The 23,987-nt window shown below is 40.6% G+C and overlaps 1 protein-coding gene across 9 annotated transcripts in view; it reads left to right on the top strand.

Annotated features, from left to right (window-relative positions):
- LOC122557344 (serine/threonine-protein kinase PAK 3) overlaps window positions 1–23,987 on the top strand; it is a 248,127-nt gene that overhangs the window by 94,770 nt on the left and 129,370 nt on the right. Inside the window, exon 1 of one of the 9 annotated variants that reach the window (XM_043704956.1) lies at window positions 10,163–10,419. The exons of the other annotated variants lie outside the window; for them this stretch is intronic. The gene's annotated coding sequence lies outside the window, so the exon portion shown is untranslated. Of the gene's footprint in view, window positions 1–10,162; window positions 10,420–23,987 lie in introns of those variants that run through there. 9 annotated transcript variants of the gene reach the window in all.

Genomic DNA, 23,987 nt, shown 5'->3' with positions numbered 1-23,987 from the left:
TTGTAGTGGCATTATCAACCCCTGTATAAGGACTGGTAGATCAATCTTCATGGGTGTGGGCTGAGACGATCTATGTGGTAAGCTGTTTAAACATGGAAGCTGCAGTAGGTAAATATATAGCTCATTTTCCCACACATTGGATTGCAAATTCTAATTTTAGGGTGAACAGTTACTGGACTTTTCCATTAGCAAATGTATTGAGTTTCTTACCTACGATCTTAATTCGAGATCAACCTTGTCAGTCAAAATGCATATTGCTCATTAATCTTCCAGCTTCCTGTGACTTGACCCTTCCTGCATTTCCTCATGGCATTGATATTGAGATTGGTCACTTAGTCAATGAAGTATCATGGTCACAAACAGTATTGTTTACCCATTGCAATTTTGGTTTAATATTTTCACAATGTTTGAACAGTGGAAAAATGTACAAATCATTGTCAGTCATGACAAGCAATCTAAATAATCAGTAGCTGTCACTTAAATTTTGCAAAAAAGTTAAGTGCAAAACTTGATTTCAATTTCATTCTAAGCTGCATGGCTTAACAGTAACACGGAAGTCCCTGCACAGTCTGAGCACATATCGTGGCCCCTTTCAATTACAGGATATATTAAAGGGCTGTGGCTACGTCTGTCTCTCTCTCACTCTCTCTCTTTCTTTCACACTCACACACGCTTGTGCAAAGCATGATTAAGTTGTTCTGAAGGCATGCATTGCCATTTTCATAACTAAAGCTATGGGCTTGGTAATATGTTAGCTACAGTATGCACTCAAAATTGAATAGTGGGAGTTTGAAGATTTCAATTTGGTGCGTGAAACGTTGCCCCTTAGGTCCCTTTTAAATCTTTCCCTCTCACCCTAAACCTATGCCTTCTAGTTCTAGCCTCCCCCACCCCAGGGAAAAGATCTTGTCTATTTACCCTATCCAAGCCCCCATGACTTTATAAACCTCTATAAGGTCACCCATCAGCCTCCAACACTCCGGGGAAAACAGAGACTGAATAAGCTGGGGCTGTCTTCCTGGAGTATTGGAGGCTGAGGGGTGACCTTAAAGAGGTTTATAAAATCATGAGGGGCATGTTCCGGGTAAGTAGACAAGGGTAAGTACAGGAGAAAGATATAAAAGGGACCTAAGGAACAACTTTTTCACACAGAAGGTGATGCGTGTATGGACTGAGCTGCCAGAGGAAATGGTGGAGGCTGGTACAATTACAACACTTAAAAGGCATCTGATTGGTTATATGAATTGGAAGGGTTTAGAGGGATATGGGCCAAGTGTTGACAAATGGGACTAGATTAGGTTAGGATATCTGGATATCGTGGATGAGTTGGACTGAAGGGTCTGTTCCTGTGCTGTACACCTCTATGACTATTATTCTAAATCAGATAGCTGCAGCTGCAATTACATGCAAGCAATGTGACAAGGTCCAAGGGTGTGAAATGTTTAAAGAAACGTTTAATGGGTTATCTCAGGGGCACAGGCTGTATTTCTGGCCCGCATCGCTGGATGTCAGGACCTGACACATTTTCTGCTGGGTCTCTGCCATTTTGCAGTGGATTCTTGTGGTGTCCTGCTTTAATCATGATGGGAGGAACTTGCAGAACACTGAAGAACTTTGATATTGAAATTGAAAAGAATGCATCAATGCCATCCCTGTCTCCCTCCAGATATCTATGACGCTATATTAAATAAACCAATCACATGCAAAGAGGACAAAACCCTAACTGACAATTGTATCTGCAGGAATCTAAGGAAAAGATGACGATGGTTTATCACAGTCAATTAACATCAGAACTAGGGAAAATAACAAAAAAAGAGCAAAATAGAAACCGCCTAATATGCAAAAGATTAGCAAAGAACAATTGGACATATTTAAAAAAAAAGCCTTTTGTTGCTTTATCAACATCATTAAATGTTTTGAAAAGATAGCAGAGAGTTGTAAGGGGCAATGCAGTTGATCCAATAAATTTAACTTTGCAATAGGCTTTTGATTTAACAACTGTCACTTGATTTAAATTCTGCACAGAGAATATCTTTTCATTTGTGGGGCAGAGCAGAATGGATGCCATGAACAGAAGATAGTCCCCAGACAACCAATAGAAAATTCAGATGAAACTTCTTTACTCAGGGAATTGTGGGAGTGTAGAGTCATAGAGTCATAGAGATGTACAGCATGGAAGCAGACCCTTTGGTCCAACCCATCCATGCCGACCAGATATCCCAATCTAATCTAGTCCCACATGCCAGCATCCGACCCATATCCCTCCAGAACGTGCTCTCGCTGAAAGTAGATGACTTACAGAAGAGCTAGTTGAGAATGTGTGTAGTGATTGGAAAGAGAGACAGTTGGATCTCATTGACTATGGATTGGCTTTGGGAAATACAGGTTTATAGGGATAGGGTAGGAGGAGTGGGTCTGGGTGGGATACCCTTCGGAAGGTTGATATGGACTTCCTGGGCTGAATGGCCTGCTTGTACACTGTAGGGATTCTATGATCTGTTCCAGCTCAGTTATTTTAAAAATAGAGATGCCTGATTGGACTTGTTAGCATGGGCCAATCAGGGAACCCTGGCTGATAGATATAAACAGGGGATTCACTGTGTCTCACACCTGCACACACATACCATGGGTGCTGGGGATAAAATAAGCACTACCGCACTTAGGTGGTAGTGTGGGGGTTAAAATAAAAAAATAAATAAATAAATAAACAGGGGATTCACTGTGTCTCACACCTGCACACACATACCATGGGTGCTGGGGATAAAAGAAGCACTACCGCACTTAGGTGGAAAAAAAATAAAAAAAAATAAAAAAAATAAACAGGGGATTCACACCTGCACACACACATGGGTGCTGGGGGAAAAAAATAAGCATTACCTCAGATAGGCGGTAGTGTGAGGGTAAAGAAAAAAGAAAAAAAATTACATAATTTTTTTTTAAAAAGTAGGAGTATCACAATTTTTGTTCACCCTGAGAAAAAGAAAAAAAAATAAACAGGGGATTCCTCATTTGAAGGACCGGCTCTGAGCTGGTGATCAGGGTCATGTACTGTGCACATGTGACTAAAGGTGACTTGATGACAAGATACCAGCCTCTGTGCAGTTATTTCAATGAGTGAGATTGGAGTAGAAAGATTACATTGTTGTATGGAATTAGACAAGGAAAAATATGAGAAGCATAAATGCCAGCAAATGGATCTGTCAAGTTGAATGACCTGTTTCTGCTCTGAACACACTGTGTAAACTTATGCAACAGTAAATTTCCGTATTGATTTTTCACTTTGGACATTTTCCAATTGCACAGCTCTAAAACTTGTAGTACTCATAATTGCAATTATGTTTTAAAAAGCCAACAGCCTTAACATTTTAACAATGGTCCAGTGGTGTTAAGCTTGATTAATATACTTTGTAATTGCATTTCCATAACATTTGAGATTGATTGAAGACTAATTATGAACAGTTACATGATGTGCTCGGAAATATATGATTTTGTTTCTGGATATTCTTTTATGCAGTAGTTGTTTTCTGCTTCATGCAAAACTCTATACTACTACGCTTTACATTTTTACGTATCACCTTTGAACGACATCAGGAAGGCAATGAGAAATTATCTATTGCATTCTTTTTCTGTGTTTACTCATTGAAATTGAAAATGGGAGGCTCCAATGAGCAACCCAACAGGGGAATACAAGACTGGGAGCTGTAGGGAAATTAGCAGAGGACACCTTTTTAGTGTCTTAGCATTTCCAAAGCATTTGAGGAACAGTGACCAATAGTTAAGCCTCTGTGGGAGAGTTAAGGGAAACAACAGAATTCCTGGAGGATAGTTTTTTTGAGAATACTTTTAAAGCTGTCATGGGGAGTTGAGATATTTGGGTTTAGCAAGGAAGATACAAAGAGTCAGGTCAAGGTGGTTGATGCTTCTGACAATGAATGGGTAAAACGAAAGTATGAAGGGAGGCATTGGACTTTAGAAGAGTAGACAATGCAGGAGGAGACTCACCTCTGAAGAAAGTTGTACAAGAAGACTATTAGAATTTATGGGTGGACATGAGGATTTTAAATTCATCCGGTACAGGGTACTGGAGGTTGGTGAACACAGGTCTAATGGGCATACTAGGGAATAGGATAAAATGGTGGAATGTTAAATGATTTGGATTCTATTATTTGGATGGAGTTTGTAAATTTTATGTTGAGATCATGCCTAGTGGTGGAAAAAGTTTGGAAGTGAAAGTGAACAGTGTTGCAGAGGTAGAGGCATGCGCTCTGATGTGAACTTAAGTAGAATATTTGTAGATTGGGAGGCAGGAAGTTAGAATTTGATGTTGTAAAATAGGGTAAGCATTGCGTTGTCCCTTTTAAAAGATGGTGCTTTTTCTGTGCTTGGAGATTTAAAATGGATGTCTGTGAGCAGCACTTGAGTTTGCAAATATGCAGAGAACCTGAACTGAAACATGAGTATCGAAAGTTAGCAAGCCAAGCAGCAGTTTTTACCAAGACAACAGGCTTTTGAATTTAGCCAATCAATTTGAACCAGACACTATCAATTTCAAATACCTATTAAATTTAAATCTGATAGTTTTGACAGCATCAACAGTCCTAGTGTAGGAAATATTGATGTGTCATGATGGGTATAAAAGAAGGGGCAGTTGGCCAAAGACCCCAGAGCTAACTGCCATCCGTCAGAGCTAACAGCCTTCAACTCACCAGAGAAAATCGCTGGCTCTCACAGACTTTTATGTCTTAGAGAAAGCACTGTGTAAATAGTAATGGTAGCAACGATGGAGAAGTAGTTCCTGACAGAAGAATCGACGGAGAAGGAGTAGAACATTCTGGAAGACATGTAATTTCAAGAGACCAAATTCTGTTTTTTTTGTATATGAGTGGGATTTGTGTTTATTGAAGCAGCATACCATTAGAATCTTATTTTATTCAGGAATAGTTAGTAGTTAGAAGGGATTTATTCATTTTGTTAATAGTTTAGTAAATTTGTTCACTGTTAGAGTTAGATAAATAAATTGTTATTGTTGATTATTAAAGTAACTGTCAGGGATTTATTTTATTAACCACTAGAAGTTGCTGAAAAACAGGTTACACCACTTTTCACACTCCTTTTACAGATTATAGGGTGAGGTGCTACCCTTTGGGTGTATCAGTTTAAGTTCTTGGCAGGGTGATCAACCTCTGCTTTATAACAGCTCTTAGTACAGGACAGCCTAAGTGTTTGAATCTCGTGTTGGATTGCAAGCAGACTATTCAGTCTGAACAAGCAGCAAGGCAGGGAGGGACATGAGACATTAATACAGAGATTTAGATATGAACAGAAAACATTAGCTGTGGTCCTCCTAGGGAACTGGCGACTTATCCACAACTTAATATCAGTTGTTTTGACAATACTCCGTAGTCTTTAGAGCAATGGGTGTTGCTCATGTAGGCATGACCATTATGAGAGAGGATGGATCTCGAGATATGCTGACTATATTGGGACAGATAGATTGTCAGAAAAATGAGCATATTGATCAAGAGGTGACCATATGTTCAAAGATTTTGAGAAACAAAAGGAAATTAGGGATTGGACAGTTGATAGACAGTTTTGGCAGGAGAGATTTGGGTAATTTTTGAAAGAGAAAGTTAGAAAATCCTTGGAAGGATCAAAGAACAGAAGGACCATTGATTAATTGATTAAGAAATGAAGCTTGGAAAGTTGATTGATGAGGGCGGCACGGTGGTACAGTGGTTAGCACTGCTGCCTCGCTGGGTAATTTTTGAAAGAGAAAGTTAGAAAATCCTTGGAAGGATCAAAGAACAGAAGGACCATTGATTAATTGATTAAGAAATGAAGCCTGGAAACTTGATTGATGATCATGAGATGAATGAGAAGATCATCAAAGGAGCAGGGGTGATTCTCATAGGAATGATGACCAGGAAAATGAAAGAGAAGCTGCAAAATAACAGGGGCTAGATTAAGGATAGAGACCATATTGCAACATTACTATGTACAACATTAACTTCATTAACTATTTTTACAGTTACTGAACAACTCTGGCTTTGTTTATATCTTCCTCCACACTAGGCAAACAGTTTACTTTTAGGAATTTGCATGTTATTGATCTCATTTTTGGATTTATATTTAACTACAACATAAATAACACTGCTTCTGTGTATTAACTAAGCAATATTTTTGCACATGATTTAATAAAGGTATAGTAATTGAACACTAAATCCTGAGGGGTAAATGCACTGCATTAATTTCCTTCATACTATGGAAAGACCAGGTGACACTCGTGTCTATGAAATAATGGATAAGGTGTCCTATGTTTTATGAAAGGGCACTCTGTTGTTAAAATGGTGCATAAACTGAGATGAGCTAGTTTGTGATAGTTGCCTCAGTTGATTCAGATATTGTTATCAATATGCAACATGGGGGGAAAAATAATCTTCTTAAGCTGGGTGCATGACAAGTAGATCATTTTCACATTAAGGGTAAAAATGTTACAAAGCTTCCTTGAAAGAGATTTATGGATCCAATAAATGTAGCCATTAGTGGATTGCCCTGACATGTTAGCACAAGAATACAGTATATCATTGAATGCTAGACCCAGTTGAAACTCTACCTCAACTGTGACTCGTTATCCTTCTGCACTTGGACTTCCATGGTCAGCAAGATATAGGAAAAATAACTTCAGCTTGTACTGTTGTACTGACTGCTTGCTTGCATTTGGCATGTTTCTCTGTTCAGTTGGGATATGCAGCATAGAACTAAACATGTTAGTAAGTTAAAACTATATGATGGCAGCATCCCCTGCCATTACTCTAGCAAATTTCGTTATCGACCTCCTCAAAATGATGATTAGCTTCGTGCAAGAGAAGATGTCAATAAGATATTTACTGGAGTGTTATTTGAAAGTTTCACATTATCTGAAACATTTGAAGTGAGACTGCTGAGCAAAAAGCTATTAAATATTCACAAACTAGCATGCCACCGGCTGTCGCGAGTATTAAATCATGGTTGTCACACTAAATAAAAATCTGATATTAATGGGACACTTTGTCTTTGTATTGTTCATATGGTCACCCCTACTGTGCAGGAGGAAAACCTAGTTTCTCAGCCACACATACTAACTTCCCCAACGTGTGCAGCATGGACAGCAGCGCTTTGCAGATCAGGAAGAATTTGATAACTACAATACATTGAACATCAAAACATGTGTCCGCTGAAAATGGGTCTTTATACAAATCTATATGTTTGCATGGTTTACTGATCCAAATCCTATCATAACACGAAGAATTGCGAGAGTATAGATATTTCCAGTGTATATTTCTTCACTGGCTTCTCCTTGCCCTGGGCAATTTGGCTGCCATTTTTATTGCTGGAGGAAAACAACTGAATAAATCTGTGTCTCTTTCATACTATAGTGCAAAATAAAAATAATTCGAGATCACTGAAAAGCAGCTGAATTTTTGTTGTTATATTGTTTTGAGTCCAAATGGCAATTGGATCTAGCATGCACGCTTAAGAGGAGCCATGCTGAGCACCATTCTGCCCAGATGAGAAGATCAGGATTTCAGTAGTGATGATAGTGCCTGGGGCTTTGTCTGGAATGTATGATTCCATGCATTGGATTCTATAGTTGTTGCTCATCCATGAGATAGTGTGACACTGAGGATAATGTCTTGTCACCAGTAATGTCTCGTTAATCATTCATTTTATGCTCCTATGCTGCTCCCTGGCCTGTTTGCAATTGGTGGGTATCTAAAAGAGAATAAGATCATCAGAAATTGGGACAGGGCTAGGGAATTAAGCCCCTTGAGCCTGCTCCACTGTTCAATATGACCCTGGCTGATATGGGGTGGTGATAACAGCATTTTCTTGATGCCTCATAACCATTGACCTACTTGTGAATTTAAAAACTCTGGAAAAGAGAAAGACAAGAAGGTGGAGTTACAGAAAGGGAAATGGGGGAAGAACAAGAGGGGTGTGGTGACACCATGTGCAACTAATAAATCAGAAGAGATTGTGAGATGAGGGAAAAGTGTGATATGAGGAGGATTTTGTAGATGTAGATTACATCTTCAATCCCTTTCACTCCGCTGCCAATCTGACCTTAGTCATGGCTGCTATGATAATTGAAGCACCATCTCCACTGGGGTGAAGACAAACAGCCCATGCCTATCCCTGTTAACTTTAGTTACCTTTAGTTGGGCACCATTTTATCAAACTAGTGAAAGTGAGGTGTATCAGTCAGTGCAATGTTGTCTACCAGGCTGATATACCCATCATGGTTAAATAGCTAGCAGCCTATGTAAGCTGTGAGAAGTGAGAGTGAGGCTTGCAGCAGTGGATGAGGGTGGAGCAAGCCTATGAATGTTATGTATGAGTCCTGATTGGTAGAGATCGGTAGATGAGTGAAACGATGGTAATGCATTCATCAGTGTCTATGAGGCAGCTGGTGCAAATTGGTAGCACGCAAAATTTGAAGATACATTCATTAACCTTGACCACTTGTATGAGGTCATTGAGTCTCTTTGAACACTATATCTAGTCCTCTGAGTTGCATTACTGACATGGACTGTCACAACTATAAGCACATGCTGACTTCTCAGAGTTTGTTAGGAAGATCAACTGATACTCTTTGGAAAGAGGAGATCTCTCTTCATATTAACCTGCTTTGGAGAAACTGGGTGCACATACTGTGCCATTATGGCATTCCTTTGTCTGGCCCAGCTTCAACCTGTCACTATTTTGCATCTCCTGCTGAGGGGTATGATCATATAACCGGGTGTTTAGCACCCCTAACTCTAACCCTAACTGCAAACATTTTAAATGAGCAGATAATAGAAACGTTTATACTACCTGAACCATGACTGTGGCTTGATTGCTCATCATTGCCCTTTTTTTTGGGCCTTTGTGAATTCTGATGCCCAGTTGATCTCCGTTCAAATGGTTATTAGTGTACAATTAATGATTTTAGTACCATATAAAATGGAGGAGAATGATCAGCTTGGGTTCTCAATTATATCCAAATGACTGGGTATGGTTCCTGCAGTGGGAATCATCAGTTATAAGGATAGATTGAAGAAGTTGGGACTGTTCTCTTAGGAGAGAAGAAGGCTGAGACAAGATTTGCTAGAGGTTTTAAAAATTACATGTGAGGTAGATAGAGTAAATAGGGTGAAACTGTTCCTGCGAGCAAAAGGAAAAAAAATCAAGAGGGCATAGATTTAAAGTGATGTGCAAAAGAAGCGAGTGTGATGTGAGAAAGAAATTTTTCCACACAGTGAGTTGTTAGGGTATGGAATGCACTGTCTGGAAATGTGATGGAGACATGTTCAATTGAGGCATTCAAGAGGGCTTTGGATGGTTATTTGGGCAGAAATAGTGTTCAGTGATGTGGGACAAAGGCAGGAGATTACACTAGGTAATAGAATTGGTGCAGGCATGTGGGCTGAATGGCCTCCTTCTGCACTGCAACAATTCTACAAATCACAAATGATTATCCAGACAATAGCTGACAGCAGGTTTAAGCCTGCAGTTTAATATCCTGTAAATATTCACTACCCAAGCTCAGACATGAATAATAGCCACTTGAGCGAGTTACTGGATTCTCAAAAGCATCCCATCATCTGTCAGTCGCTTCAGGACAGATGGCAGACATCTTTGGCTTAAACCTAACTGGCACACTAAAATAATTGGATGGGATCTTGGGGGAGGGAGGCAAGGGCAACATTCAGTTGTGTATTACCTGACACTGGGATAAGACCAGATCAAGCTTCTGAGATATTTATGCTTTTCTATCCTGTGCTTTCCATGTTGAGGAAGTTATGCTACTGTTTCACATTTCAGATTTGCTGGAACAACTCCTTTTGTCCTTATACACCCTTTTGTCCTTTGGTTGTTCATTGTATTTTAATTGTGCTCCATATTTTAGATCACAGTCTGCTGGAAATCTGACTGTGAAACGCTTGGGTAAGAAGGAAAACAAGTAGTGAGGTTTCCACAGCAACAGCCATGATTCAGAGCTGCACTGAAAGCTTTCTACCTCGGGCAAGCAACTGTCCTTCAGCTTTAAGCAGCTGCTCAGTTGCTTAGCCAATCACAGGTGTACAAGGAAGAATGACATCATGTTGAAATTAACGCCAATGACAGTATCTGATTTTGGATCAGCCAATCAGTCAGTATCAATAAATGATCAGGCTGCCTGGGGAAGATCAGGCAGCAGTGGAGTGCTGAGGATTTCTCTTGAATCAGACTGAGGTCAGAAGCTGTGCGTGAGAGGAAAATGTAAAGAAAGCAGCTGAATGAGCCGAGGTCTGTTCTCAGGAAAAACACACAAACACAAATACGAGAAAAAGAAGCTTGTTATTCATTGGAGGTGGAGGAAGTTTAAAATGGCAAGAATGGCATGCCCACCATTTACAGGTAATACTTGTATGTCTTGTGTGTGTGACTTTATTTTTGTACAACTGGGTATGATTTTTATTTGCAAGTGGATATCCATAGACCAGTGTTTGCCTGCCCATCCCCAAACAGCATTAATAATGAGTGACATGTAGAAAAACTAGTTTTATTTTACATTTGGCTTCTGGGTGCAGTCAGTTGGTTATTTTTCTTTTATTCTCTATCAAGTCAGTGAGCGAGTTAGCTTTCTATTATGACTATGGAAATAAGCTTTTAAAAATTCATGCTCTTGAAATCCTGCACCTCTTTTTATACGCACAGACACTGCTGTCTATGTGCACACCAGGAGCTTATTGTGCTGGGTGTGCTTTGTGGTATAAATGTTTCATTGCTTTAAGGAATGGTTATCATAGTGTGTTTCTGACAATCAATGCTGTTGTGTATTCATTCATTACAGGAATAAATGACATAATTCGTCATAGGTTTTTTTTCCCTTTTGATTTTTAAGCCTTTGCCGTTGCGACATGCTTGCAATAGACATTCACCCTCTTTAACTATTTGAATACCTTATTGGAGTGAGTGATTCCTTTTGCCTCTCTTCACTCCTCCACCTCTCCCATCCCCATCCAACAATTTATAATAATAATCCTGCTGTGCTATTTGTGTAAAGAAAAAGCCAATAATCACTTTTGGCTCACAGAAACTGTATTACTGAATGATATGTTAGTTCTCTTTTTTTTTACAAGAGTTTGCCATCTGCAAGGGAACACATGAGCTGGACATCAAGTTGTGAGCCCTGATGGGCACTATGTAGTAGTGCAGAGCATTGTAGTTAGTGGAGCATTCTTAAGAAAATTCTCCCAAGTCCTTTGTTAATCTGTTAGAAGAAAAAAAAGTAACAATTAACAATTGGACAATGAGAGAAAAATAAGCCATATTTGTATCTTGCTGTAGAAGAATCCCAGCAGATGCATAAATTTGAATGTGGAAGGAGAATACACATTTTTGACAGCCTCTTGTTTTCTGATATTAATATAGAAACTGCAGTGGATTTGAAGAAAGAGTTAATCAATAAGTATGTTTTTTTTAACAATTAATTATCATGAAGCAATTTGTGTGAAGGCACAGAAGCCCTCAAAGTTGTGACAAAAATTAAGTAAATCCACCATTTTTGAGCAATAATACAGTAATAGTTTGAATAGTGCAGTGACTGTGGAGTTAATGATAGATTGAAACTTAATTAAAAGAAGCTGTGCAGAACCAGAAACACTGCTGTAAAAGGAAAGATGAATATAAAAATTGTATTAAAGCCAATTCCTCATTTGGATTAAAAAAAAAATTGCAGCTACAGTTAAATAGCAACCCAAATGACACCCTTCTTTTCCTGGGAGTGCCCCTTTCTTTTTAGCCAATACAAATTCCCCTTTTTCACCCTGACAGAGTTCCTCAATCTGAGGTATGCCTCCCTGGATGGTGGTAGTGGCAACCATCCTGGCCAAGAGCCATCTTTCAATATGAGTCAAAAGAGAGTGTGTGTGTGTGTGAGAGAGAGGGAGAGAGAAAGAAAGAAAGGAGAAAAATGTGGTGTGTGCAAGAGAATGGGGAACATCACTAGCCTGCAAGGTCTTGTTTCTGTTCTAGGCAGCTTTTCGCAAGGCACACCCTAGAGGAGGAGTCACAAAAGGAAAGGGGACTGTAGCTCATTTCCAGTGGCTAGGAGGGAGGTGTTGAGGAAAATTGCAACACATTCCCAGAAACTAGGATCAAGTCTAGAGCACTCTTTGTAGCAACGACTTCTGTACATTTGGTTTAATGGCTTAGTTACTGGTACAACTTGGGAATCCTTTGCAAGTGGGGAGCATGAGAAATAGGTCAGTTATGTAGCCCATCACTTTGCTGCACAACCCCAACCCAATCCATACAATATTGAGTAAAGTGTTCTACTTTATGATTAGGTGAAAGGAACTAGATCTAGAGATAAGAGAACACATGGAACTGGAATTTATGCCCAGTTGTGACTCCAAAGAGATATTGTTCCTGACCTCCTATTATATAGATATGTTTAATCAACCTGTTCAGACATAGTATGACACACCGTCAGAGCAATGGGACATGAACCCAGACTTCTGGTTAACAGTGTGCCACATAGTTGTCCAATAAATTTTGTTCACCTGAGTGTAGATCTGATCTTGCAGCATGTTAAAGAGAGGATAAGGCCCCACTAGACTATCTGCCCTTGGACCTGTTGAGGCAGTTAAGCGGCTAATCCATTGAAAGACCTCAACCTGCCTGCACTGGCGTGTGGGCAGTAGAAGCACAACAAGAATTAAAGCAATTTTTTTTAAAAACCAAAGTTGGTGAAAAGACAGGAAAGAAAGGGGAAAACATCCTTCTGGTATGTGTTCTGTGTGCAATAGAGATCTGGTTGCCATAACACTACTTTGTGAAGAGACTTTGCTGCAAGACATCTCTGGAGAGGGTTCTGCTGGGATTGCAAAAGTACCAGCCAATCACATTTGCCAGCAGCTTTCCAGGGTGGGACTTCTTCCCACTGAGAGGCCCAGTTGTTCACAATGCAAAAGGAGGCAACTCTGCCCATTGAGTCCACGGAGCAATCCAGTCACTTCCCCATTCAACCCTCATGACTCTTAAACTTAAGAGTCTTCGAGTGCCCATCCAAGCTCCTTTTGAAATAATTGATTTTTTCAGCTTCTACCACCATTATGGACAGATATCATCAGCTAACGCAAGGGTTCTTTTTCCTTCTTTACCTTTATCAAACATCTTCTCTATTTGGCACAGACAACAAGTTAACATTGGACATTTGCATGGCTTGTGTTACATTGTCTCCAGAAAATTAAATTTTTGGCTACATTTTTATGTATCATTGACAGCCAGTGAATCCTGCTTTAAATGTGTTAAGGCTACCCACAGGAAAGTGTTGATGCAAGACGCAGCCTTTTTTAAACATTTCCCACTGGGTGACCAACCCAGTGCATCCTCCAAAATTTTAGCTCCAGATAGATGATATGGGCTCTTTTCTCCCGGCTGCAAACTCTCAATCTGGGGAACTTTGTTTCTATCAGGATGGCTGTTTAAGACTAAGATGGGAGAAATTAATCAGCTCTGATAGTTGTGAATTGTTAGAATTATCTACCCCAGAAGGGCTGTAGATGCTCAGTTATTGAATGAGAGCCTTCCCACTGAAGGTGATAGATTTTTGAATACAAGGAGAATTAGAGAACATGAAGATACAGTAGCAAAGTCCACTTGAGGTAGAACATTGACCATGATCTTAACTTTTCTTTCGTGGGATGTAGGTATCTAAGTGGCCAGATAACGTTTTCAACAATTAATTACATTTTTCATTGTTCACCATTTTATATTTCAGGATTTATTAGCTGAACTTCAGGATTTATTACTTGAATGGTAAGAAATTGCAGCAAGTTGCTGTGCAGAGGGACCTGGGTGTCCTTGTGCATGAATCACAGAAGGTTGGTTTGGGGGTACAACAAGTAATTAGGAAGGCAAATGGAATTTTCTCCTTTGTTGCTAAAGGGATTGAGTTTAAAAGTAAAGAGGTAATGTTGCAGGTGTATAGGGTGCTGTTAAGGCCACACCTGGAGTGCACTTTTGGTCTCCTTACTTGAGAAAGGATATACTGGCACGAGAAGGGATGCAGAGGAGGCTCATTAGATTGATTCTGGAGTTGAAAGGGTTGGCTTATGAGGAGAGACTGAGTAGACTGGGATTGTAATCATTGGAATTTAGAAGAATGAGGGGGGATCTTATACAAACATATAAAATCATGAAGGCAATCGATAAGATAGAAGAGGAGAGGATGTTTCCACTGGTGGGTGAAATTAGGGCAAGAGGGTATAGCCTCAAAACTCGATGGAGCAGATTTCGGACTGAATTAAGAAGGATTTTCTTCACCCAGCCAGTTGTGAATCTGTGGAATTCCCTGCCTAGTGAGGTGGTTGAGGCTTCCTCAGTAAATGTTTTTAAAGCTAAGATAGATAATTTTTTGACCAGTAAAGGAATTAAGGTTTACAGTGAGAGCATGGGTAAGTGGAGCTGCGATCACAAAAAGATCAGCCATGATCTTACTGAATGGCAGAGCAGGCTTGAAGGGCCAAACGGCCTACTCCTGGTCCTAGTTCTTATGTTCTAATTTTAATGTTATGCAATTTGAACCCTTGTCTCGAAGACAAACATAAACGTGGGCCTCTAAATCACCAGGCCAGTGATGACACTACCACCACACCACCATCTCCATTTTTCTACCTGGGAGATTGTGCTAATGTGGAGACAATATGATCTATTCCTTTTCTCTCAGCCCACTACTTGAAATTGTGAGCTTTGGAGTACTTAAAGGACTCTCTTATAGACAAGGACACATTTCTTGCCATTAGTCCTGAATTTGAGTTTTCCCATTTTGTATCCATGTCCATTTGTCCTGCAATTATGGTGTACATACCTGCATTTTAATAGAGACCTCCACATCTTTAGGATACCAAAACCAGCTTTTATACCTAAAAAAATGAAATTGTTCATTCTATATTAATGTTTCAAGAAATGTGCACATACAATGGCTGAAAAAATGGCAGCAAGGTGGGCAATTGGTTAGTGTTGAGAAGAGAAAGTTAGCTATAATGTCCAATGAATAGCCCTGCACTTGAAATAGTACCAGCACATCTTTTCATGCCTGTCTAAACTTGGGTCACTGGATATTTAAAAGTAGAGGTAGACAGATTACTGACTAACGAGGGAGTCGTAGGTCATCAGGGGTAGGGGGTGAATGTGAAGTTGATTGCAATCCTACCAGCCATGAGTTTTGAATGAGCTCAACCTGCTCTTAATTTGTATGTACGAGTGGGCACATACGATATCTCAATGTCTTGGCTAACTGACTGACTATGGGCTTTGCAGCTGTAATGGGACTTGAAGAGCTAAAAGTGATTTATTAGTTGTGTTCAGGAATCTTCAATTCCAAACTAAGGCAGCATGATGGCTCAATAGTTACCGCTGCTGCCTCACAGCGCAAGGGACATGGATTCAGTTCCAGTCTCGGGTGACTGTCTGTATGGAGTTTTCAAGTTCTTACCGTGTCTGTGTGGGTTTCCTTTGGGTGCTCCGGTTTCCTCCCACAGTCCAAAGATTTATGTACGTTAGGTAGATTGCCTATAGGGTCCAGGGTTGTATAGGTTGGGTGCATTAACTGTAAGGGACACAGGGTTGCAGAGATGGGGAGAGTGGGATGGTGGTGGGAGGCTTTCGGAGGGTTGGTGTAAACTCAATGGGCTGCACACTCTAGGGATTATATGATTCTAAACATAGATTATATCGACACGTTTCTATTGGTTTTGTTCAATTCCCTTCTATGGTAAACAGCCACAAAACATTGTGGCCCTGGGAAGAATGCAGAGGTGCACTATTGAGGTGGTAGGGAGTGGAACCTGGGAAACCTGAAAGTGTGGGGGTGCTCTCAAATTTTAAAGGCAGGATGTCATCACTTTGTTTTAAATCGTTTCCCGACCATCGGTTAGCCAGTATGACCGTCTCTAGTAATGGGAAATGATCAAGGTATGTTGGAGGCTATTATTGCCTTACCGAGGTAGTACTCTGGAAAGCAAGTCCACTATCCTCTGACTGGGCATGAAATTTAAAGGTTTTATAAAATGTACAATTTACCTAACTCTTTGAGCTAGTGTTATGGACCAGACCAAACACCCTTCAAGGATATAGGTTCAAAGCTAGCCTTTTTTAAAAACTTATTTAAAGACAAGTGTAAGACGCTGTGTTCCAGATGTAATTCCATTAGGTCCTCCACTTAGCTTTAAGCAAAACATACTTTATTTGCATGCTATAGTTAAAATACAAATAAAAGAAAGAAGAATTGGTCAAACTTTAACTCCATTGGGAAACTTTAACAATAATACGTTATTAAACTACTAAACAGCAACTATTCCAATATAGGAACATCTCATATACATGCGCTTGGAAAAGGCAAAGTCTGTAAAATTGATTGTCTCACATGAGACTCTGGCAGCAGCAAGAGAATCCAAGCTTTTAGCTGTAACAGAAAGAAAGTTGCAGCAGCTTCCATAACTAGCTGCAAAAACCCCAGCAACTGTTGAAAGCTAAATTAAGCCTCAGGTTCTATGGGAGCCTCACTCCACCCATTCAGGCTCCTCCTATTGTTCCAACTTCTTAGACAGAAACCCCCAAGACGTCACAAGCTGTTTACTTTTTTGATTTGGAAGAGACAGCTTGACTCCTATGACTCAAAATCTCTCTCTTAGAGGGAAAAAAAAGAACAAAATATACCTCTTAAAGCCAAAGTGCCTGAGTGTTTTATGGAGGCAGATTCGATCATGGTCTTCAAAAGGAAATTGGATAATTGTCTTTAATAATGACAAAAATCCAGGCCTATGGGAAATTGAGGGGGTCTAGTGCTAAGTGACTTGTTCTTTCCCTCAGCTAGCATTGGATGCAATGAGGCAAGTGGCCTGTTTCTGTTTTGTAGGCATTCTATTCATCATCTGCCCTTACTTGTTCGGGTGGTAGAGATCATAGATTTGGAATGTGCCATTGACAAGTTGGTGCAGTGCATCTTTGTAGGTGAGATGCACAGTGACAATTGTGAAAGGTGATGGACTAACTGGATGTCAGTCAAGTGGTCTGCTTTGGATTTAGACTCTATCAAGCTTGTTTATTGTTGGACTTGCACTTATCCAGGCAAGTAGAGAACATTACATCACATTATTGATTTTATGTGCTTTGTAAATGGTGGAAAGGCATTGGGAGTCAGAGGTGTTTTTATCTGCAGAATTTCCAGTCTCTGAATTTCTCTTAGCCTACGTGTTTATATGGCTGGTCTAGTTCAGTTTGTTTTTGACAACGGTGACCGCCCAGAATGCTCATAGTGGAACTCCTGCAGTGATAATGGCACAGAATGATGAGGGGAGGTGCTTACATTCTCCCTTGTTGGAGATGGTCATTGCCTGGTATTTCTGTAGTATGAAAGTTACTCATCAGGCCAAACCAGAATGCTGTTCATATTTGGCTGCATGGAGAAATGAGGATGGGTCATTTAGCTCAGTTGGTTGGATGATTATTTAGGGTGCAGAGTGACAAACCCAGGATGGGTTCAAACCCCTCATTATTTGAGGTCAGCATGACAACCCTGCTGTCTCAAACTGTAGCATGATACTAACTTGTTTCCTTTGCATGCAATAATGGACTACTTCAGTATCTAACGAATTTTGGTGCTGAATGCTAATCCTCAGAAAACACCTCTGCTTCCGAATTCACACTATAACAACTGAAGTGTAAGGCATAGGACATTATTCTTGAAAACTTCTGCAATAGTATTGTAGGGCTGAGATAATTAGCCTCTACCAATTTTAGAAATTGTCTTCTTTGTTAGATATGACTCTAACCAGTAAATAATGTTCCCCGATTTAGTTTTACAAAAACTTCTTGAACCAAAACATGGTCAAATCCTGCCTTAATGCTCAAGGTAATCACGTTCACTCCACCTTTGGTCAGTCAGTTCTGACAACATGGAAAGGTTGGGTTTTACTAGAGATTTTTCTGAAGAGGAAAGTGGTTGCAGGGAGTGAGGGCGATTCCAGATGTTGTCGCTTTCTCTTCTAGGGACACAAATTGTGTGGGATCTTTGTTCTTGTCTCTACATAGTTGCTGGGTTTCTCCTAGTTGTGCTATGGAGCCTGATTTTTGATTTGATAATACAATGTTTTGCCTCCTGAAGACAGTGTATATGTAGGATAGTGCACAGGTTTATGTACCAAATCCACCATTGTAAGAAGGCAGAAAATTTGGGCTGCCATATTTCCTGGTCACTCTTTTTAACTCTTCTCTCCTAACTTTTAGCTTTTAATATCAGCCTTTTATTTTTATTTTAAGGCTTCTCTGTGAGCTGTCCTTGAGTTGTCTATAGTTTATGACAATCCAGCAGAATATGAAGAAGTGTAGACTTCTGAAACTGCAGTAGCTAACTTGTCAAGCTACATCGAAAGGCTAATCAGCAGTGCAGTGATTGGAGGGAGCTGTTGGTGTAGAATTTGAGAAGAACCTTGCATCACTGCCTTCATGATGTTGTCACATGAGAGCAAAGCAATGATGTGGCATTCGGCCATTAACAGCATGTGTCTGGCAGACAGACAAGGAACGGCTTTGCCAAGCACTTCTTAGTGACAATGATGCCCCTATAAAGTCAAGGATGGTGGCCTGCCACTGTGTATTGGACATAAACAAAGGAAGAATTTAATGCTTTGTAAAGAAGAAAAAAATTGGCAAGGCAGCAGAAGTGGCATTGCACAATGTGAGTTACTAGGCAGTAATCAGTATAATGCTGGAAGGGACCACCTGATTGTTTAATTACAAATTTGCAAAGATTCATGGTCTGATGTATTTTATTCGAGGAATATGCAAAGCGATATGATCAATCCTGAAGAGCTTTGGTGACCTAACAGAGTCAAACAAGGTACCCTTATTATCCTCCACGAGGACGAGTTTAGAAAGTGATTTTCGGGCTGTGATTACAAACTAGAAAATAGAACATAGAAAAAAACATAGAACATAGAAGAACATAGAACATAGAAAAATACAGCACAGTAAGGCCCTTTGGCCCTCGATGTTGCGCCGATCCAAGCCCACCTAATCTACACTAGCCCACTATCCTCCATATGCCTATCCAATGCCCGTTTAAATGCCCATAAAGTGGGAGAGTCCACCACTGCTACTGGCAGGGCATTCCATGAACTCACGACTCGCTGAGTAAAGAATCTACCCCTAACATCCTGGTAAACCTCCTCTGCACCCGTTCCAGTGCCTCCACATCCTTCCTATAGTATGGCGACCAAAACTGCACACAATATTCCAGATGCGGCCGTACCAGAGTCTTATACAACTGCATCATGACCTCAGGAGTCCGGAACTCAATTCCTCTACCAATGAAAGCCAGTATGCCATATGCCTTCTTCACCGCACTATTTACCTGGGCGGCAACTTTCAGAGATCTGTGTACGTGGACACCAAGATCCCTCTGCTCATCCACACTACCAAGTATCCGACCATTAGCCCAGTACCCCATCTTCTTGTTACTCTTACCAAAGTGAATCACCTCACACTTACCTACATTGAACTCCATTTGCCACCTTTCTGACTGGCTCTGCAACTTATCTATATCCCGCTGTAACCTGACACATCCTTCCTCACTGTCAACAACTCCACTGACTTTCGTATCATCCGCAAACTTGCTCACCCTAACCTTCTAGCCCCTCCTCCAGGTCATTTATAAAAATGACAAACAGCAATGGTCCCAAAACTGATCCTTGCGGAACACCGCTAGTAACTGCACTCCAAGATGAACCTTTACCATCAACTACTACCTTCTGTCTTCTTCCAGCCAGCCAATTCCTAATCCAAACCTCCAACTCACCCTCAATGCCATACCTCCGTATGTGATCTCTGCAAGATTATTTGTACATGCCCAACTAGTTCTCCCTTCTGGGAGAAAGTGAGGACTACAGTTGCTGGAGGTCAGAGTTGAAGAGTGTGGTGCTGGAAAAGCACAGCCAGTCAGGCAACATCCGAGGAGCAGGAGAATCAACATTTCAGGCATAAGCCCTTCGTCAGGAATGTGTATTTCCCTTCTGTCAGTGTAGCGTTCTGCACAGCATGTTTTGTGATGGTTGTGGGAATTGACACTAACTGTATGAACCCTGTATTTGCAAGAAAGTTACTACCAAATTTTAAGGTGAATGATAGATTGATATCCCTGGGAACTGGTGACATGCCATGCTATAGGGAGACTTGGGTGTGCAATTTTTTTTTAAACACTGTTATTTAAGATTAATTGATTCCTGAAGAAGGGCTCATGCCCGAAACGTCGATTCTCCTGCTCCTTGGCTGCTGCCTGACCTGCTGTGCTTTTCCAGCAACACATTTTCAGCTATTTAGGATTAATGTCATGCTTACTTTGCATTAAATGGAACTCTCCAATAAGTGGCCAACTGGAGGTTTAGAATTTGTCCTGTTTCTGTTGCAAAATGAACAACAGTTTATGGCATGGTCACAAACATTCTTTGCAGGGGAAAGAGGGATCTGAAAATGTGTTGCTGGAAAAACGCAGCAGGTCAGGCAGCATTCAAGGAACAGGAGAATCGACGTTTCGGGCATAAGCCCTTCTTCAAGATTAAGGAAAGTGTGTCCAGCAGGATCTCCAGCATCTGCAGCCCTCACTTTCTCTCAGGGGAAAGAGGGATGCCATCAATGAGTTAATAGCTTCATAACGAACCTCCAAGGATTAAATATCCAGTCTGGCTATCGTGAGAACCACAAAAATGTGACAATCCCTCCAAACTGCTTGAATAGTTTTTACAGTGGTGAGTGGCACATGTGCCTATATCCCACTCTCTGGGGATGGGGGTACACGGAGAGAGAGACCGGGATTGTTTCACTATAAAACTGGGGTTGAGCTCATTGTGAAAATCCGAGTACGCAGTGTAACTGGGAGAAACCCAAAAGCTAAATAGACAGGAGCAGACAGATCCTGTAGAGTTGGCAACAATCCTTGGGTGAGTTGCGCTTCGGCAGGTCGGTGTGGACTTGTTGGGCCGAAGGGTCTGTTTCCACACTGTAAGTAGTCTAATCTAATCTAATTACCTTCATTCTCTGCCACTACCTACCTCCCAAAAAGCCTCGCTGAAGAAGGGCAGCAAGTACCTGGGATCTCCATCTGCAAGTTGCCCTCCAAACCACGCTCAGTCCCTACTTGGAAATATATATTCTGCCTACTTGGAGAACTAAGGTAATCTCTAAGGATTGTTGCCAGCTCTACAGGATCTGTCTGCTTCTTCACTGTAGCTCAGTCATAATGTTGGAATTCACTTGCTAATGGCATTGTGAATTTCCCTCAAGCGGTGAAGAAGGAAGCTTACCATTACCTTGAGGACAACCAGGAGTGGGCAACAAACTCTAGCCCAGCCAGCAATGTGTATATCCCATGAATGAATTTTTAAATGGAAAACAATAGTAGCCAACTGTAACTACTAGTCAACTGGTGTTGACTGCATGAAGAGAGACCTACTCTTGGAATGGCACTCCAAACTGCTAGAGGTTCTGAGGATCAGATGCAGTCACTTCCTATGGCAAAGCTGTCAACTTAGTGGGGCAAACACTCTGGTAATCATGGTAAGGTGCTCATTGTCAACCTTATTGCTGAGCTACAAATATCCTGATCAGCGAGTGAGGCTTTGGTTGTGAACATCAAATTGTTACACCCATTGCATCTTACCACAGAACATACATTGAAACATGCAAGAATTTAAAATATTGTCTCAAGAATTAATGTTGTCATTTAAAAGGCATAGGATGATCTAAGTTTTAGATAAAGACATTTACAAACCATTTCAAACATGTATCCTAGGTCTATCTTTATGGCTACTGCCATAGTGACCCAGCTAGTCTATTGCCTAACTCCACAGATTCATATGCTATGACCTCAATTCACATGCCCACCTTTACAATAGTCAACCACGTTCAACTTAGATACCCTCTATTCAGTCATGGTCCCAACATCCCTACTGCAGAACAATATAATTTGTAAACACTAGGGCACTTCCTATTTCACTTGCTTAGTTAGAACATCCATGACAGTTACAGAGGAAGGGGCTTAATCCAAAAGGAAGGGGCTTTAGTATCCAAAAGTGTTACACACCTTTACTCTTCACATCACTCTTTCATCCACCACCATCCTCCCAACACTCCAAACTCACTTCGAGCTCTTGTCTGTATTCTTTGTACATGTCCCTTAATAGTTGTACATGCTTCTCATGGTTGCCAAGAATTTTATATACATTTCCAGACTTCCTCCTTTGGCATCTAGTCATAAGTCTTTTTCTGGATCGATGAATGTAATCTTCATATTGTGTTGGCCATTTTGATATTGCATTTTCACTTTGCCTCAAAAGAAAAATCAGCATTGCCTTTATTACTGAGATGAATCAAACTGCCCTTTGCTGATTTGCGTTCTCAGTTTCTCATCAATGACTCTTTCCTATTTCTTAAAGATATCTGGGAGGAATTTAATTCCTGGGGAACATTTGCAATCTTGAATGGCAGTGAATCTTTTCACTGTTAGCACTAAATATCTTTGTCTCTGAGTTCCAAAGATTTTCTCTCATCATAATACAATTGAGTATGTTGTATAAATCCTGCAAGCCATATTCACCTAAGCTGTTTCATAGTTCACTGATATCTCATTTACTTTGACTTAATTTGCTGTTTTCATTGCTTTCTGTTTTCTTGCAGGTTGATGCCATTTGTCACTCTTTGAGTGCAGCTACCTTTTTTGTCTTTTTAGTTTTAGGCTTTCTTCAATCTTAAATTAATTTTGCGGGGAGGTGATAGCGTAGTGGTGTTATTAAAAGCTAGACGACTAATCCAGACACCCTGGTAATATTCTGGAGATCTGGGTTTGAATCCTTTCAAGGAAGAAGGTTGAATTTGAATTCATTAAATATCTGGAATTGAAAGTTTAATGATGACCATGAAACCATTGTCAATTGCCAGAAATAATCCATCTGGTTCACAAATGTCCTTTAGGGAAGGAACTGCTATTCTTACTCTGGCCTACTTGTTATTGCAGACCCATAGTATTGTGGTTGACACTAAACTGTCCTCTGGGATGAGTAATAACATAGAACATAGAACATAGAAAAATACAGCGCAGTACAGACCCTTTGGCCCTCGATGTTGCGCTGATCCAAGCCCACCTAACCTACACTTGCCCACTATCCTCCATATGCCTATCCAATGCCCGTTTAAATGCCCATAAAGAGGGAGAGTCCTGGCAGGGCATTCCATGAACTCACAACTCGCTGAATAAAGAATTTACCCCTAACATCTGTCCTATACCTACCACCCCTTAATTTAAAGCTGTGCCTCCTTGTAATAGCTGACTCCATACGTGGAAAAAGGTTCTCATGGTCAACCCTATATAAACCCCTAATCATCTTGTACACCTCTATTAAGTCACCCCTAAACCTTCTTTTCTCCAATGAAAACAGCCCCAAATGCCTCAGGCTTTCCTCATACGATCTTCCTACCGTACCAGGCAACATCCTGGTAAACCTCCTCTGCACCCGTTCCAGTGCCTCTACACCCTTCCTATAGTATGGCGACCAAAACTGCACACAATACTCCAGATGCGGCCACACCAGAGTCTTATACAACTGTAACATGACCTCCGGACTCCGGAACTCAATTCCTCTACCAATAAAAGCCAGTACACCATATGCCTTTTTCACTGCACTATTTACCTGAGTGGCAACTTTCAGAGATCTGTGTACATGGACTCCAAGATCCCTCTGCTCATCCACACTACCAAGTATCCGACCACTAGCCCAGTACACCATCTTTTTGTTACTCATACCAAAGTGAATCACCTCACACTTACCCACATTGAACTCCATTTGCCACCTTTCTGACTGGCTCTGCAGCTTATCTATATCCCGCTGTAACCTGACACGTCCTTCCTCACTGTCAACAACTCCACC

Source organism: Chiloscyllium plagiosum, chromosome 15 (genome assembly GCF_004010195.1).
Source record: "Chiloscyllium plagiosum isolate BGI_BamShark_2017 chromosome 15, ASM401019v2, whole genome shotgun sequence".
In the NCBI taxonomy this organism is placed as follows: Eukaryota; Metazoa; Chordata; class Chondrichthyes; order Orectolobiformes; family Hemiscylliidae; genus Chiloscyllium; species Chiloscyllium plagiosum.
The sequence above is the reverse complement of the archived record's forward strand: the minus strand, read 5'-3'. Positions and strand labels throughout refer to the sequence as shown.